This window comes from Candoia aspera, chromosome 12 (assembly GCF_035149785.1).
Source record: "Candoia aspera isolate rCanAsp1 chromosome 12, rCanAsp1.hap2, whole genome shotgun sequence".
NCBI lineage: Eukaryota > Metazoa > Chordata > Lepidosauria > Squamata > Boidae > Candoia > Candoia aspera.
This window is the reverse complement of record NC_086164.1, coordinates 16,880,774-16,897,215: the sequence shown is the minus strand read 5'-3', so window position 1 is coordinate 16,897,215 and position 16,442 is coordinate 16,880,774. Positions and strand designations below refer to the sequence as shown.

Sequence of the window (16,442 nt, the reverse complement as noted above, 5' to 3'; positions counted from 1 at the left end):
ATTTGGAGCCTGCTTTCTCCCTTCCTTCCTTCCAATTTTGAATTGAAGAGAAGAAGAACAGAGAAAAGTAATGAGAAATTGAGAAGGAAGGAAGGAAGGAAGGAAGGAAGGAAGGAAGGAAGGAAGGAAGGAAGGAAGGAAGGGGCTTCTGATTTTTTTTAACAGCAGTTAAAAGTACATTTATATTTTACTCTCTCACTAAGGTTACACCATAATTCTCCTTTCTTTATCTTCCATGATTTGTTTCTTTTTCTGAAACTTTTATTCAAATGGTATTTGCTTTATACTTTTAAAAATTAAACTGTTTTTTAAGATTTGTTTTTATAAATGGGAAGATAAGGCCAGTTAAATGGATAACTATTCAAAAATAAATAAATAAAGCCATTTCTCCCTCCATTCAATTGTTTGCTGCTACCATGCTCCACCCATTGCATGTCATTGCTGCAATTTTTAATTACCTCCATTCATTTAATTATCTCCAGACTGGGTTACACCCAGACAGGAACCACAGCACATACAAATCTTGCTTCAAGACTTAAACTGAGATTAAATTTAAAAGCAGCATACTGGTCATACCTTTCTAAGCAGCAATTAACAATTAACACTCCTCCCCCACCCCACTTTCTTTTGTGAGATTTTCCCAGAGCTCTCTTCATTAAAGTGCTACAGCCTAAGGGTTGAGCTAGCCTTGGATGAGAGAAGATAATTTTGTGGCTGAGACATCTGACTGGAGCCTAAGACAACCAGCTTTTATCTCTGTCTGTCTCTCGCAGAGCTATTCGGGATGATTTATGCTGAATTGTGCTGATGATTTTTTCCACAGCAGCCATTAATTACCTGCTATCTGTCCGTTCTTCCTTGTGTCCCCACTGTATTTTTAAGGCAGTTCTGTGCTGGAGCTCGCTAGCCAGCTTTTCCTATCCTGTTATCTGATTCCTGTCCTATTCTATCCTATCCTATCCTTTGATCTCTTCACCTCCCTTTATCTGATTCCTATCCTATCCTCCCATCCCATCCCATCCCACCCCATCCCATCCCACCCCATCATCTGATTCCTTCCCTTCTGCGCTGCTTCATTCCAAAGGGAGACTGAGCGATTGAAGCTGACATTTCCTTATTTGAGTAAAAAGATTAAACATCAACCATTTGAAGTCACGATTGTAATTACAAACCTTTTCAGCCGTGAATAATAATCAAAGTATCAAACAAAACCCCGTGTTGGGGCTCATTACTCATAGTAGTTCCACTCCCAGGGTTTTCTTCAAAAGCCAAGTTATATTGGCTTTCCTAAAACATAATAGGGATTCTTAAAATGTTTTTAAAAGATGCTTTTATGTTTGCAGCATAGCTACTCATGGAAAACCAGTGGAAACTGATAGGGCTGAAAAATGTTGCAAGCTGCTTTCCCGAGGAATATCACAGAAGCTATAATTGTCAAATTTCTATAGCAGTGTTTCTCAACCGTGGCAACTTTAAGATGGGTGGACTTTAACTCCCATAATTCCCCAGCCAGTATGACTGATCCAAAGTCACCCAGCTGACCTCATGGCTAAGACAGGACTAGATCTCATGGTCTCCTGGTTTATAGCATGGTGCCTTTACTCACCACACCCAACTGGCTCTCATGTTCAGAACTTAATATTTTCAGAATTTAATATTTACAATATGCTGTCTTGGGTTTCAAGGGGAATTTGCTAGATTCACATTTGGAATGAACAGAAGTCTCATTCCACTAGAGCAGTGTTTCTCAACCTTGGCATCTTTAAGACAGGTGGACTTCCAGAATTTCCCAGCCAGCATATGCTGGCTGGGGAATTCTGGAAGTTGAAGTCCACCTGTCTTAAAGATGCCAAGGTTGAGAAACACTGCTTTAGAGGATTGTCCTGATAAGAAATTGCTTGGTCTGGAGAAGTGCTGACTTTGGCATTAGTGCCTAGGAGGAAACCCAGAATTCTACATTTTTTTGTCAGCTCACCTCTGTCCAGTTAGTCGTACATTGGGGATATACATTCAGTTAGAATGAAAACTACTGTTGTTCCCTCTTTTTAGGACTGCTCTGCGGTCTTGTTCACACAAAGCCACGCTCTTCCACTTAGCTAATGAAAGCCAGTGGGTGTGATCACACCTTAATAGTTGTAGAGTGCCAAAGAACCAAAATTTAGCTCATGTGGAAAGTGTTCGGTTGTTTTTTTTTAATTTGGCCAGTAGCAGGCCTTTGGCGGGAGAGAAGAGTTCATGCCTTGCTTTTTTTCAGTTCTGGGACAGAACAAGGGAAAGTGCCAGGGGCTGGACCTGACTTGGAGTCTCCTCCTTCCTAGCTAGGTGTGCTTGTTTCATGGTTTCAGCAAAGCTAGATAAACCCAGAAGCTCTGTAGATAAAGAGAGGCTGCCACCGGTTCCATTAATCATCACCCGCCAAGTGAGGCAACAGAAGATTCCTACAGCGGGCAGCAGATGGGACTCGCTGATTTCCAAGACCCCTTTCAGTGCTTCCTTTCTGTAGTCATAGGAGAATCAAGCAGATTTGGCTCCATACTGCACCTCTGTGCCCATCTCTGTATTTTCTTTAATTATGACGGAATTCAGTTCACATGCATGGAAGAAGCAAAAAATTGTCCTCAAGGGAGAGAACCAAACCTTCTTAGGAGATGTGTCTCCAAATGTCTTCGGTGGAGAAGTTTATCTCCCTCTCTGGAGTGTCCCACATACGGGCGTGATTGCTTTCCTGCGTAGAATTCACCAGGGGCCGTCAGCCTGTTTCAGACATAACGCTGTCTCCTGTATAAACGCGCCTGCTATGCCTTCCACCGCATGCAAACCCAGGCAATTATGATTTGTTCAAGAAACGATGGTTAAGATCCTAGTTTAGCCTTACGTGTGGGCACAGCCGGTGAATAAAAGTAGATGCTCCTGGATTTTGATTCCGGATCATGCTGTGAAGACCTGGTGCAATTTTTATAGGGGGAAAAATGCCTATTTCTCCGAACTCAGTTGTAATTGGCAATTGAGTTGCCATAACTTCCAGAATGTTGTTTGGCTTGCTGCAGTTCTTGGATGTGGGGCCACTACAGTTTGAGGTCAGAAATTGAAACCATCGTCCTCTTTCCAAGCTCTCCTGAGCAAGGAGAGAGCTGTGGGCTTGGAAATTTGAGTTTTTTATTGGCAAGAAGGGTTTTGTGGCAAGGCAGTCATGTTCCAAGTTGGCTCCTTGTTGATTCCCATGCGTTTGCTGGGTCGTTTGTGTTCCCATTTCCTTAGTAATATAACTGCTTCCATTCCTCCCCCCCCCATCTTTCATATTGAAGATGAAAAGTTAATCTTGTGTTTATTTGGCTGGACTACTATGTCTGTCCCCATTACATTTTAAGCAGAAGAATGTTTTAACCTCCCACTGATGCATCCACAATATTAATTTGTCATAATGGCATGGTGTATCTCTAAACTTCATGCAGCTTGCATCGGTGTGGGCTAATACATTTCATTTCAGTTATGTTTAACTCTTTTCAAGGACAGTTTGGCCAAGCTCCTGATACTGGTGTTCTATCAAATATTGTATGACAATAATTTTTGAACTAGCGTGAAGTAAATTTTTGATTTTGTATATGCCACTGCTGTTGCTGATATGCTGCACTCTTTTCGGTTTGGTGATGCTGTAGTTCTGTTTTGCTGACTGTACAATTCAGTTCAGAAATATTCTGTAACAAGCGAGTGCTTTGAGTCTAAAATCAGTAATAAAGTGAGAGTGGAATTTTAGATTGGCTAACATAGTGCTTAAACTGGGTTGTTGTTGTTTATTTGTTCAGTCGCTTCCGACTCTTCGTGACTTCATGGACCAGCCCACGCCAGAGCTTCCTGTCAGTCATCAACACCCCCAGCTCCCCCAGGGACGAGTGCGTCACCTCTAGAATGTCATCCATCTACCTTGCCCTTGGTCGGCCCCTCTTCCTTCTGCCTTCCTCTCTCCCTGGCATCAGCATCTTCTCCAGGGTGTCCTGTCTTCTCATTATGTGGCCAAAGTATTTCAGTTTTGCCTTTAATATCATTCCCTCAAGTGAGCAGTCTGGCTTTATTTCCTGGAGGATGGACTGGTTTGATCTTCTTGCAGTCCAAGGCACTCTCAGAATTTTCCTCCAGCACCACAGTTCAAAAGCATCTATCTTTCTTCTCTCAGCCTTCCTTATGGTCCAGCTCTCGCAGCCATATGTTACTACGGGGAACACCATTGCTTTAACTATGCGGACCTTTGTTGTCAGTGTGATGTCTCTGCTCTTAACTATTTTATCGAGATTTGTCATTGCTCTTCTCCCAAGGATTAAGCGTCTTCTGATTTCTTGACTGCAGTCAGCATCTGCAGTAATCTTCGCACCTAGACTTTAAATACAAAGTCTTTAAACTGGGAAGAGGGCTTTATTTTTATTTATTTTACTGTTGGAGGACTTGAAAGGCCAGGTCAGTGACAGATCATCCTGGCAAAGCTCTCTCCACATGATTTCTAAGAGTTGACACCAACTTAACAATAATCCACAATAATCAATTGATCAGTTACTATTTCTGTTTCTCTGACTGCCCACTGATATGCAACATGCTTGCAATGCAGTTAGCTAATAGCCCTTCCCTACTCCAGATGTTTCTGTTCGGCTTAACCACATCTTCTTTATCTTTGGGTGCTGACATAGTTTGCCACGTGATTGCCTACAGTGCAAGGCTCAACTTGAGTTTCAGCATAAGATTCCGAGATACAGGACAGAGGCATCTGGATGTGCTACTGGATGTTCTTGAATCAGCCACATATTTGGAAGAACACATTAGACTGTTGAGGAAACACACTCTTCTGGTATTTCTCAACCTTGCCAACTTTAAGATGTGTGGACTTAAATTCCCAGAATTCCCCAGCCAGCCACTGCTCTCTTCAATGTAGCATGGAGCTATCAATCTATGACAGGGCAATCCATATGTAGTGTTGACTGTTGTTATGCTTGTGCCAGAAGATGGAGGGAGGGTGACGTAGAGGTTGATCATGGGTGATGTGCATGATGTTTCTTAAGTTAAGCGTTGGTTTGCTTTTCATTATCTGGGTCTTACCAAAATCAGAGTGCAAAGCACAGGAGAGTCAGTTTGGTGTAGTCATTAAGGTGCTGGCCTAGAAACCAGGAGGCTGTGAGTTCTAGTCCTGCCTTAGGCATGAAAGCCGGCTGGGTGACCCTGGGCCTGTCCCTCCCTCTCAGCCCAATGCAGATCACAAGGCTGTTGTAGGGAAAAAAGGAGGCAGGAGTATGAGGTATGTTTGCCACCTTGAGTTATATATATTTTTTAAAAGGTAGGATAAAAATCTAATAATAATAATTGTATGCAGTCTAAAGAAGAGGCTACATATTTCAAAGGTCCAGTAACGTATAATATTTTGCTAAATTAACTTTATATCTAGTGCAGCAATCAAAATTATCCTCTGACGTCCTTGATGGGAAGATCGATGGTTCTCTCGTCTTTCTCTCTCTTTGCTAGATGAAGATCCTTGGTATGCCTTGACCATGACAAGAGACAGATTGGGGACTGAAGGCGTTTCTGTTTTCAGAGCTGAGGGGAACAACCATTTCCTCTATCTCCCCAAAGTAGCTGTATTCTGATTCCAGCACCTACATATACTCAGGGCTGATTTTAATAAAAAAACATCTCTAGTACCTTTAATGTTTGGGCTTTCTTGTGTGTTCCTGATCCGCTAATTTTTGTAACATCTTATCTGATGAAAATACTTGCTTACATGTGGTACTTCAGTTGTCCTATACAGGTAGTCCTTTCATAACAACCACAATTGGGACCGGAATTTTGGTTGCTAAGTGAAATGGTCATTAAGTGAATCCAACCCAATTTTACAACCCTTTTTGCAGCAGTCATTAAGCGAATCACACAGTTCTCCATTGATTTTGCGTGCCAGAAGCCAGCTGGGAAGGTCGAAAATTGCAATCACATGACCACGGGACACTGTGATGGTCATAAATGTGAACTGGTTGCCAAGCGCCCAAACCATGATCACATGGCCATGGGGACGCTGCGATGGTCATAAGTGTGAGGACTGGTTATAAGTTGGCTTTTTCAGCACTGTCATAAGTCCGAAACATCACTAAACGAGTGGTTGTTGAAGCAAGGACTACCTGTAATGGATATTACATTGCAATGGATTTTGGATTTCTCCCCACAGAATAACATGGCTATGGTTGCTTTTTATGAGCTTTTAGAACAGTTATTTTAGAGCACCGTCTTGGATTGTAAGCATGAGATTTAAAAACTCATAGAAATAAAGCTTTAATTTTAAGACCTTGTATTATAAAATTTACTGCTATGATAAAATCGCATTCATAAATACATTTTAGTCTGTATCGACTAGCTTGGTACATGGAAAGATTTAAAACAGAAATTGAAAACCTTTTGCTTTGAAGAGTTTAGGCTTGATGTTAAAAGTATAGCAAAGGTGAACTGCTTCTGCAAGATAAATCTGATTTCAGTTGTCTGAATAATTTTTATATATGCGAACAATTTTATGGTGGTTCTTAGTCTCCAAGCTCCAACCCTAAAATTTCTCAACTCTTGCATCACTGAACAGTGTAGATGGAATTTAGTCTAGACTGTGAAGTTGAAAAAAACATCTGAGAAAGAGACATGGGCAAACATTTCTGTATTGTTCCCAAGAAAGCCATATGGATATGGCCAGGAAGTTATCAGGTGCTGAGCTCAATTTGAAGAGAAGTAAAGGTGTTCTATGAAGCTTGTGCTTCTTGGTGTGCAAAAATACGTTACTGCTAGCTGCAGGTAGTCCTTGCTTAATGACAGTAATTGGGACTGGGAACTCCGTCGCTAAGCGACATGCTCTTAAAGTGCAATGTCACATGACCACAACGACTTATGACAGCGGTTGTGGCAGTTCTGGTTGCCACTGTTAAGTGAATCCCATGCAGTTGTTAAGCACAACATCACGTGATTGCCATTTGCAATCTCCTGCCAGCTTCCCCATTGACTTTGCTTGTGGGAAGCTGGCAGTGAAGGTCGCGTGAGGGCAGGACACTGTGATGGTTGTAATTGTGAGCTAGTTGCCAAGCACCCAAATCGTGATCATGTGACTGTGGGGACGCTGCGATGGCTGCTACTGTGAGGACCTATTGTAAGTCTCCTCGTTCAGTGCTGTTGCAACTTTGAACGGTTGCTGAATGGTCGTTAAGTGAGGACTACCTGTATGTTGCTCAGACAGTGAATATGAATAAGGATGTGTATGAGATGTGAGCTTGTCCATCATTTTTATGCGTGTAATTTTATGGGGTCTTCGTGGAAAAGTGCAGTGAGGAGCTTTTACAGGTAAGTTGATGAAGGTGTCAAAGTCTTCTGATTACCTTCACCTTTATTCTCTGTCGTTCTCACTGTTGTTATGGGCAGCAGGCATAAACATCAGCACTTGATGAGCAAACCAAAAGGAATCTGGGGGCAACAGGTCTGTTGGGGGTGCAAAACAACCGCTTGATAGGGCAGAAAAGTCCGTCAGATTCTCTCCTTCCAAAGACTTTCAGGAAGTGATGAATTCCTAAATTTCATCATCTTGTGAGATTCTCAGTATCTTCTAGAACAGTGTTTCTCAACCTTGGCAACTTTAAGATGTGTGGACGTCAACTCCCAGAATTCCCCAGCCAACACTCCCAAATCCTGGGAGTTGATGTCCGCACATCTTAAAGTTGCCAAGGTTGAGAAACACTGTTCGAGAATAAATTTCAGGGTTTTCTTATTAGGCTTAGATGAGTCATTTTAGGGCTGTTTTAATCTTCCTTTTTTAGGAGAAGATGCCACTATAGAAACCCGGATCTCAAACAATCTCATTAACTTCCTGCTCTTAAAGATTGATTTTACTAACGAGGAGCAAGTTCTTACTTTTGTCACTTGAGATCGATGCTTGCACAAGCTTAGGACTGCTCCTGTATCTTTAACGTTAGGATTACATAGCAAATATGGGCAGAGGATAGAGCAGATGTAGGGATATCTGGTCTACCAAGGAGTCAACCCTGGTGGGAGTCATAACTACAGTACAATTTTAAATTAATGCCCATGTTGTCACAGTTGTGGTGTATGCTGCTGGCATAATTTAGAGTAGATGCAGATTTGAATATTTTCGGCCCTGTAGTTATATAGACATGAGCAATAACTGGTGGGTCTTGTATGCTTACCTGTTGAAAAAACCCAAGTTCATGAAGAACAAATTGCCTCACATTCTCTCAGAAGGTAGAAACAGTTCCCGAGCCCAGTATTTGATGTTATTACACACGATGCTTGGTATTGCAAAAAATAACAGCTCATTGCAACTTTCACTTCCCATGAAAATGTAATACTAGCAACGTATAGCATGTCACCGTGCTGATTATGTCATATGTCTTCCAGGACTAGACGTGACGTATGGAGGAAGTGAAGAGGGAGCAATGTGGGAACTTGTTTTTGGTGGCAGCTACATGAGACTAGTTTTTCTGTCCTCAGTCAGCCCTTGTCTTCTCAGATGCTAACAGAAGAATACGTTATCTGGTAGAGCCCCTTCTTTATAAAAGGATGTGTGAAAAAGGGCTTAAGAACATAGGATGATGACACATCAGACTATTTCTCTGTCTGGCTCTGCACTGTCTGCTCTTCAGAGCTAGTACTCCTCAGGAGCTGTATGCTTTCACACCACCGAAATGTCATGGAATGAGTCTGTGGCTTCTTGCTTACAAATCACACGATCTGTCTTCAATTTTCTACCCTTTCAGCGTGCCAGAAGTCTTGAAACATACACAGAGCTGATAACTTTCTCAACTAATTAAATCGGATTGCGTAACGCCCCGGCTTGGTGACAACCCCCAAAAGCCTTGGCGGAGTACGAAAGCTAAGCAGAGTCAGACCTGATTAGTACTTGGCTAGGAGATCCCAGAAGTTACTAAATCTCAGTCTAGCCTACAGATCTCAAAGTTGAAAAGAGCACCCTGGAAGAGAGAAATGATTACCCACTTTTGTATATTTGCCAAGAAAATGAGTATGAATAAGTCCATGAAGTCAACCTGAAGTTGAGCTCACATCAAAGGAAACTTTACTTTTGAATTGATCAAAGCTTACGTTTATAGGTGATCTGAATGAGCTTAACTCTGAGCCATGGGCGGTGTACGTAACAATATTTGCTGGCACTTCCCATTATTCTTGGCTGCTGGCGATAAACTGGTGCAAAGTTTATCTAATGTTACCTTTTTTATTTTTTTAACATAAGCAAGCTGGGCAGCCAGGCCCAAAGAGTCTTCATAGATTAAGCAATCTTCTGTCAGCACACACTGACAGAAGATAAATAAATTAACGGGCACGTACAAACCATTCAAAGTACTTCATTTAAAGACTTTGTGGAGGAGAGGAAGAAGATTTAAAACTTAAGTTGTGTGATAGTCTTTGCAAGCCCCAGCTGAGTTTATTGTATTTCTCAGTAGCCGTTTCTGGTTCTGCGGTGTGCCAACCTAGGACTTAAAAGCAGAATAGGCCGTCTAAAGGCCAAGTGGATTCAAGCAGCTGAATACACAGCAATTCCCAAAGTGAAAAGAGATTTCTGTGCTGATTGTGAAAGAGCCCAAGAGGGGGAAACCTTGAGAATGTTATGGAGGGGATGGAGAACTGGATGCAAGAAAGACGTTAATGTGAAATAGAAGGCTTCCCGAAGAAGGAATAGAATTTGTGGTACAGCTTGTAGCCAGAATGAGTTCCTGGACGGCTCTGTGGGCTTGGGATTTTTGGGGGCCATATAGAGTCTCTGGAAAGGCCAAGGTTGCCAACCACAGTCGTATCAAGGCAAGAGTTTTCTCTGGGTTGGGGAGTGGGGGATGGAATCAAGAAGGCTGCAGCCCACCCCTCCATTATCTTAAGGTCCATGATATGGATCAGGCTGAGGGACAGAGGGCAACAATTTGCGCTCAGCTACCCAGAATGGCTATCAGATAATCTTAGAGATCAGCATTTTGAGAGGTACTGGTTTAGACCCAAAGACCCAACTTGCGGGAATGTCAACTTACCTATGATTATGAATATTACAGCTTTTTGCATTGCTTAGCATTTCCTTGGAATGCCATGTAGTCTGCCAGCCCCCCCATTTCTGCTTCCTCACGTTCACTCCATCACTCTTGGGTTGCTAAAGCCACAATAGCCTTTGCAGAAGCATTTCGTGCTTGCAAAGTGGTGCACCATGAACACATGGAGCACATGAAAAGTGATGGGAGGGCAAGAAAATGGTTTCTTTGCCGGACTTTTGAGAACACACACAATGATGTGAAGTTTCAAATTTGCTTTCTATGGGGCAAAATGAGCCATCGCTGTATTTTCTTGATGGATTTATAAACCAGTCAAGGCAACTCTGTAAGTAGTGTGCAAAAGGCTCAGCCACAGCCAGTGCAACTATAGCAATGAGATACGATAATATAGCTGTCGGGGCGACCTTGGGCCAGTCCCTCCCTCTCAGTCCAACCCACCTCACAGGGTTGTTGTTGTGGGGAAAATAGGAGGAGGAAGGAGTATTCAGTATGTTCGCCGCCTTGAGTTATTTATCAAAATGATAAAGGTGGGATGGATGGATGGATAAATAAATATGCAATAAAAGAGTACAATATATGGCTAGAATTTTTAAAACAGAATTAATGTAACATTCCTGGCAATGAGAGCTCTACAGCTCTTAGGTCCCAAAGGAACAGCCTACTGTTTTCACTGTAAATGCTGGAACAGTTTTTATGAGCTTCTGAAAGAAGAGAGTATGAACCACCTTACAGGGGGTGGGGGGCAAACTTCCAGCGGAGCCCCCCACTGCGAATGCCCACTTTTGAGCCCCCTCTTGTTATACCTCTCACTAGGCAGGGACCTTCATCAGGCATTCTTTGTACCCTCAGACTGGAAGGGCACAATCTCTGTGGGGTAGTTGGTTTTGAAGACACCGGGCCATGAGCCATATTGGGCTTTATGCCTGAAAACCAGCCCCTTGAATTGGACTCGGAAACGTATCAGTAGACGCAGCTTGTATTGCAATGGCCATATCAAGACAGTCCAGTGCGCTCCCCTGCACTTGACCCCAACTGAAGTTTTATGCAGGGGTTGGTGGCTTGCCATCCACTGTCTTCTCACCAGTGATTCAGCAGGGTCAATGGTTTTGTAGCCCATACAGTGGGGAGCCAGTTGTTGAGTGAGCTGGCACTTAGGGGGAGATTGCGTTGTAGGGAGCAGTTTCTGTTTAATGATACTGTCTTCTCACCAGTGATTCAGGGTCAATGGTTTTGTAGCCCATACAGTGGGGAGCCAGTTGTTGAGTGAGCTGGCACTTAGGGGGAGATTGCGTTGTAGGGAGCAGGTTCTGTTTAATGATACCCGTTGGGGTTGTCCACATGCTGGTGGCTCTGGCAGAAGCAGCATCCCACCGTTTCTACTTTTTAAGAATTGTCTCTGAGCAAGAAACTGGCTCTGCAAATGCTAGACGTGGAACCAGCATAGCCTAAAGAGTGGCATTCACCACATTTTTGCGCGGATTCATCTTTTCTTCCCCGTCCACCTGCATTTCATCTTCCTGCAGTGAACTCGAAGCCACCCTTGAAGTAGGTATATCTGTAGCCTGACTCTTTTTTGGATGTTCTCACCAAATATCATTTGCCATCCAGCTGGGCCTTGGTATCAGCAGCTTCATTGATCAAAGGCATTCTAATGTAGTTCAATCTGAGGGCGCTGTAACTGAGGCTCTGGAGTGGGATACAGACCTAAGTGTGAATTGGCTTTCCTTGTGTTTGGCGTATGAGGGGAAGATTATATTTGAATTCTTAAAATGCATTGAAATGGTACTTTTGAGGTTGGGTTCAGATGTTTAAAGTCTGTGTGGTTTTTCTTAGACTTTGATTAATAAGGTTTTCTTTTGGCTAGGTCTTTCCCCACCCTCCAGGAAGGAGCCCAACTGCCAACTTTGCTATAAATAGGTATTTATCGCTATCCTATAATCTGCTGACTTTCATTGTTTGGGCTGCTTTGAACAGTGCTCTCTGGAGAATTTGCCTGCTTGGACTTCGTTCCTTTGCCCCGAAAGACCAAATGCCAGTGTGTGTGGCAAGAGTTTCTTACCCTTTGGCTGTGGCTGTTCCTCACCGTATTTCAGTCCAATTTGTTAAGCAGTTGCGTCATTGCCCTTTAATTTATCTGTTCATAAGTCCACCCAACTCGGTAACAACCCTGGGTGGCAGTTTTTTCATATTCTGGGCTAGTGGTGATAGCCCAAACTGGTGAAGCATGGCTACCACTTATGATGACTTCTGTCCAGTCAAGGAGGAGAAAGCCTCTTCAGATAGTCATTTCTGACTTATTCAGCATTCAGCCACTCAGTGTTGGCTGAATGCTGACATGCTTGTGTATTTCCTTGCCTTTTAGAATAGAACTCTGTAAAAGTGAAGTCATGGTGCAAAGGGTGGATACTTACAATGGCATTAGCTCTGTAGAAGAAGCAGCACATTATGTGATGGTGATAGGAACATCAGAAACCCTCCTGAGATAAGGGTTCTCTCACTGTCCTGGCCTTCCAAAAGCTTGTAAACACTTGGCTGTTCCAGAAGACCTTTGGGACTTGCTGTAGAGCTCAAGAAGCCAGGAATATTCCATTAATTACAATTTTACTATAATTTTAGATCGTATTTCTGTTACTGTGTGTTGCTATATTTTAAGGTTATTGCACTGGCTGCCATTGATGCTTAGCATAGCCTCCCTTGAAGCAGTGTATAAATTCATAAATAAATAAACTTGTTAATCTCTTTCCTGTTTGTTTTCTGCTTTCAAGTAGCAATTTTAAAGTATTCATTCTTTCCAAATAATAATTAGCAAGTACTTAAAGCATTGTCCTTCAGAATGTGTATTTGAAAAATAAAAATACAGTCCATTTGGAAGTTCTCCCCTGTTGTGTGATATAAGGTAATGTTGTAAGGGAATCCAGGTCTGAAGGGACAAAACTAACCGCGTAAAGAATATATTAAAAATAAGGAAAACAGTGTATCATTTTCCAAATGTTTTTATCCAGAGAGAACTTACTGCTGTGAATAACGTAGGATTCTGTTTCAAATAGCAAATGTTGCCTATTGTATTGGTTTTCAAACAGCATCCCAACAATTGCTGGGATTCTGCAAAATTTAGCAGCAGCTTCCTGGTGAGAAATAGCAGCTTTCCTAAGAGAGCTGTCTGTCTATCCTTCCTTTTATCTCTATCCTTCTTTCCATCATCCCTCCCTCCCTTCCTTTCCTTTCTTCCTATCTATCTTTTCCTTCCTTGTCAACCATGCTCTACAATATTTACTATTGGGAATGTGTTAAAATATATTTCCAATTTACATGGAGCTGGGGCAGCGAATTAGCCGGCATGTCATTCTTCTATAACTTGGACATGTGCCCAGCAACACTTCCTAGAATTTTGTACAGCATAAAGGGAATCCTTGGCAGATGAATAAGGTGGAACCTAATCTATTTCTCTGAACTGCATTGATTACCCTTAGTATTAAGAAAGTTGATAAAGACTTAGGTTTTATTTGCAGTGTCGTAATATCTATCACCACGTATTCAGTGTTTGGTAAATGGCCATAGCTTGAAAATAAGATAGGAAAATAAGGTCTCTTTGCCTCTTCTGATTTTCAAATGATTTTATTATCCTTCATAATAGACAAATATTCATAGTGATTTAGACTCCAGTTAAATCAACATATGCATATAACATTCTATATGCATGAAAGTATACAGTCAGCTAAGCATTAGGAAGTAATTAGCAATTTAGTAAATTAAGGAAGTGTGATTTCTGGGTTCCGTCGTGCAAGAGCGTAATGTCTACCTACGACTCGTTGCAGCAAAACAGCTATTGTTCCCTGATGTCATTGATGGGCATTGATACTTTGCCTTAAGGATCCCTTATTCTTTAAAAATGTGCCTTAAAGATCATGGATAGAAAATACTTCACATGCAACTGTTGTTACAGTTCTTTTTGATTTACAGCTGAAAAGCATGAATAGAAAGTCAATGCCCATCTTCATTCTTAGGATTCAGGTTTGTTTCAGACACAAGTCTGAAATCACGGGCCAGGGAACCTCCATTCCATTGACAAGCTGTTTTTATTCATTTTTTTAAAATGCTTTTGAGTTTCTGCTGCATTCTAAGGATTCTAGTGAAAATTAGAATGAACCTTTAACAGAACAGGTCACTTACTTAGGGACATAGTGTTAAATGTGTCCCAGCAGGAGCCAGCTAGATAATTCTTTAGGGATTCTCCAGTATGGGTTCCACATGGATCAAGGAGTTTGATTTCACAGCACAAATAGACCCTCCTCAATTCCCTCTAATAAAAGCTCTTCCAAACTCAGCCCCGTTTTGCAAAAATCAGGAATCAGCCTTTGGGCCTTAGCACAGTTGGGTGCTAAGCTCAGCTCAGCACTTGGAAGGAGAACCTATAGTTGCATTCCAGGTTAACTGTCACCTGTGGACCTTCAAAGGGAGCTTGGAAGCTATGATGAAATCATAGGCATAAACGAACATTTGATGGCTGGCGCAAGCTTTGGGTTTTCCAAAATCAAACTTGGAGGTGAGCGTCATTCTCGTCTCAGGAAAAGCTTTCTCTTAAGCAAGTAGATTAAAAACTCTGTACCCTAGAAGGAGTCCACCCATAGCATTTAGGTATGAGTCTATGTCCAAATCTTGCCTCCCTTGAGGACTGACAAAGCTCTGTTCTTGTTTAATTGGCTATGGAAGGCAGATTAAAAAGTACCTGTGATGGCAGGAATGCCCAACCCTTTTGTGCTGCCAAGCCTAATTCCTTGTAAAGGCCATAGCCACAAACGCCACCTGTCTTTACTTGTTCCTTCATCATCCATGTCATCCTCGTATACTGTAACTCATTTGTGGCAAGGGCTCGATGTCATCTTCGTAAAGCACGATGCATATGGATGGCATGCTGAGCGATCGAGTTTATTGCTAGCAGCTCTCTCACAGCAGGCAACTTGAAAATTAGCTTAAACAGATTAAATTACCCTATAATTATCTGGTTTCTCAGTGAGAAAACTTACTGTGGCCTGCCGAATACAGCACCATACATTCTCTCTGTCTTTGTTTCTTTCGTCTTTTTCTCTGTACAGAAGTTGGTGAAGACATGGCATCTGCTTACTTGACTGGCAACTGATCTGGCCATACCTGTTCTTTAACTAGGGCAGTGTTTCTCAACCTTGGCAGCTTGAAGATGTGTGGACTTCAACTCCCAGAATTCCCCAGCCAGCATATGCTGGCTGGGGAATTCTGGGAGTTGAAGTCCACACATCTTCAAGCTGCCAAGGTTGAGAAACACTGAACTAGAGAGTCAGCCATATATTGTTCCACCTGTCTCTAGTAAGGTGACAAAAATGGTGTGATACTTTATGAAATCCAATGGGACTGGAGGTGCACAGCCTTACACATCTGAGGTTGGGGCAGCACGAAGAAGCTCTGCTTAGTTTTGCACAAGTGTCCCTTCAAGTGCTTCTCCCGACTCATTGTCCCTTTGAGTTAAAACTCCCGTTGACGTTCCATCTGTGAAAGTGATGGAACTATATCGCAGTAATTGTGAACACTCAAATAATCCAGTGCCGTAATATTTTAATCCAATATGCCTATTACGGTGGGGGCTTGACCTGAGGAAGAGCGTTTCCCTCTGTTTTATGGGATTTTTCACAACATCTGGTTGGCCATTTTGGAAAGAGAGAGTTGGACTTCTTGGTAGGGCTTTGGTCTGATCCGGGATGCTTTGTACTTTTTTATCCTAGCAGCCGTCTGCTCATTAGGACTATAAATAATAATGTTTGGGATACCTTGTTCCACACCCATAAAGAAAAAGGAAGAGAGCCTGTGTGTGAATGTGAGAAGGGAAGTGCTAATACTTCCCCCTCAAAATCTACTCAAGAGGTACATAACCAATGTCCTTTGAATGGCTTAGTTTCACCTTCCCTTAATTGAAGCCAAACTGTAAACTGTAATATGACAGAAATAGGAAATTATTAAATATATGGGAGTGCTGCAATTAATTTCATTAAATTGAAATTAACTGGAATCAAATATAATTTTGGTCTTGTCTTTGGCCCCAAGAGCAGTGGGCTCCTGTTAACACTAATCAAAGAGCAAATAAACCTTTTTGCCCAGAAAAGGTTGTGCAAGTCTTGGCAGAACAGACATGCCCCATTCATTTTCTATGAATGATGATACCAGTGCTGAAATGCCATCATTTACAATCAGGTGTGGCGAAACATATTCTCACAGTGGGATGTATATGCAGCTGAGGGTCAAGTTCTTGGCATTCTCTGAGCTTGCTTCTCTTCTGCAGACATTCATTACCAGACCAGTTAACATCATCAGTGGAGGAGGGAATGGAGTTTGTGGGCTGCTCATATGCCC

At 42.2% G+C, this 16,442-nt stretch overlaps 2 protein-coding genes across 2 annotated transcripts in view; one reads left to right on the top strand and one right to left on the bottom strand.

Moving 5' to 3' along the window:
• Positions 1-16,442, bottom strand: part of COL4A5 (collagen type IV alpha 5 chain) — a 669,904-nt gene that overhangs the window by 206,437 nt on the left and 447,025 nt on the right. The window lies entirely within an intron of this gene.
• AMMECR1 (AMMECR nuclear protein 1) overlaps positions 1-16,442 on the top strand; it is a 94,163-nt gene that overhangs the window by 14,836 nt on the left and 62,885 nt on the right. The gene's annotated exons all lie outside the window — the stretch shown is intronic.